Source organism: Arachis ipaensis, chromosome B1 (assembly GCF_059453495.1).
Source record: "Arachis ipaensis isolate K30076 ecotype BB chromosome B1, ASM5945349v1, whole genome shotgun sequence".
In the NCBI taxonomy this organism is placed as follows: domain Eukaryota; kingdom Viridiplantae; phylum Streptophyta; class Magnoliopsida; order Fabales; family Fabaceae; genus Arachis; species Arachis ipaensis.
In genome coordinates this window covers 69,795,850-69,798,215 of record NC_142436.1, presented here as the reverse complement: position 1 = coordinate 69,798,215, position 2,366 = coordinate 69,795,850, and the positions used below count along the sequence as shown (strand labels likewise).

The 2,366-nt window shown below is 40.0% G+C and overlaps 1 non-coding gene across 1 annotated transcript; it reads left to right on the top strand.

Moving 5' to 3' along the window:
- Positions 1-2,005: 2,005 nt before the first annotated feature.
- On the top strand, positions 2,006-2,109 carry LOC148576953 (small nucleolar RNA R71). The gene has a single exon (XR_015903773.1). It is a non-coding gene; the product is annotated as a small nucleolar RNA R71 (small nucleolar RNA).
- Positions 2,110-2,366: the final 257 nt, after the last annotated feature.

Below are 2,366 nucleotides of genomic sequence, written 5' to 3'. Positions count from 1 at the left end.
TCAAATTTCATCAAAATTTCACCAAATTTTCACCAAGAATCAATCATATATGCAACCAATTTTTAGCACAGCCAATTTACACAACATTCAAACAAATCAAACACAAATAATCAAGATTAATTTCGTGACACCCTACCTGATTTTGCTGCTCCTAATTCAGTTAGATTTTCCTTAAGCACTTTTTCCTCCTAAACTACATCAAGAAAACACATATTTAAGCATGTTTCCTTGAAACTGAATCAAAAGAGAGATGGTGAAGCCAAATCACCTTGATCCCAGCCTTGATAAGTCATATAATCATGTAGAGAAAGAAGACAGGATCATTTTGGTCGGATTGGAATTTTGATTTGAGTTTTAGTTCAGCAGAAATCAAGCTTTGAAGATTTGGAACTATGAACTTTTCTCTCTTTTTCTCTCTACCTATTTTTGGCCACAAAGTGAAAATGAGCCAGCCTTGGGGGTTTTCGGGGTGTAGGGTGAGTTGTGATTGGTTGGCTTGGAGGTGGATTAAAATAATATTAAAATATCTCAGATGTATAACTACCAAAACTAGGTGTATCGGAACACTTGTGAAAACATCTCTAAAAATTATTTTCTGAGCTACTAGCATAAATGACACTAGTAACATATTTATTATGAGAATAAAACATGTATAATGAGGCCTTAGCATTGCTAAAGTCATCAGAGAGTGCTGGTGCTAAGCTGCACCAGTAAATTGTGTACCCGGTTAAATCGGTTTTCTATTTTTAACTAAAACTGACCAGGTAACCTTATAATATTATTCAAGAAGCTTCTAATACTAATATAATGATAATATCATCCTATTATCTCTCTTCTCTCATAAATCGAGTCCGGTTTGTCAAACTGAGACTATTTACGAAAAACCGAATTAAAACTCCTAACCGATACGGTTCAAAAACTAGGTTCTTCGCGACTGCATAATCGAGCTTGCCTCGGGAAAGGTTCTAACTTAAAGATGACATAATGACAATGAGGATTGAGATTCTTGATGATATATCAAAGATTTTCCCCTTACTGATCTTCCGGAGAAATTCGTACTTTCAGAAAAGATCTCGCGTACTCAAAAATCGGGGTTGTTATAGTCCTCAGTCTCCTTATCACTTATAGTGACCATCTTGCAATCTTCCCATCTTACTTTCTTTGTTTCACCTCTCGGATTCTTCTCTGTGTCACTTGGGAATCCATCTGTAGGTTTGGGAATCTGCTCAGAGAGATACCCCACTTGGGATTCCAACCTCTTGATTGTGTCTCCCTGGTTCTTAACATTGGCTCGCACTTCCTCCTTGAATGCCTTGTTCTCTTGAATCTCTTTGCCTATGCCTTCAAGTAGATTCTCAATCCTTGAGAGTCTGTCATCAAATGATGGTAGATTGGGATTAGAGGTGGAAGGATGAGGAGGGTTATTTTGGCCTTGGTAAAGGTTTTGAGAGGGTTGGTTATGTGGGTGCTGATATGGTCTAGATGTGAAATGTTGGTGGGCTGCATTGTTGTTGGGATTTGAACGTCTTTGATCTAGGCCTTGGTCTTGTTAATTTCCCCACCCAAAGTTTGGGTGATTCCTCCATCCAGGGTTATAGGTCTTAGAGTATGGATCATGGTTTTGCCTAGGTGAATTCCCAATGTAGTTGGCTTGCTCCTGACTACCCTCTGCTTCTTCACTCACTCCTTCTTGGGTTGTTGATGAAGTAGTGATTGCTGCTACTTGGTTCCTCTCCATCTTCTTGGTGAGGTCAGCCAGCTGCTGGGTAATGAGCTTGTTTTGGGCCAGCAGAGCATCTACATTGTTTAGCTCCATTACTCCTCTAGTGTTGCCTCTTTCAGAAGCATATAAATAATCATTCTCTGTTACTGTTTCAATGACATCTATGGCTTCCTCAATGGTCTTCTTCTTGTTCAAAGATCCTCCGGATGAATGGTCTACGGCCTTCTTTGATTCATATGACAGGCCTTCATAGAAAATGTGCAGCTGCACCCAATGTTGAACATGTCAGGTGGACACCTCCTTGTTCGGTCTTTAAACCTCTCCCATGCTTCATAAAGAGTCTCACCATCTTGTTGCCTGAAAGTTTGGACCTCAGTTCTCAGCCTATTGATTCATTGAGGAGGGTAAAATCTTGCTAAGATTTGTTCACCACATCTTCCCAGGTTGTCAAGCTCTCCTTCGGGAAAGACTCCAGCCACTTGGCTGCCTTATCCTTGAGTGAGAATGGAAATAAGAGCAGTCTATAGGCATCAGGATGAACACCATTAGACTTCACTGTGTCACATATTCTCAGGAAGGTGGTTAGATGTTGATTGGGGTCTTCTTGGACACCTCCTCTGAACGAACAGTTATTCTGAACAAG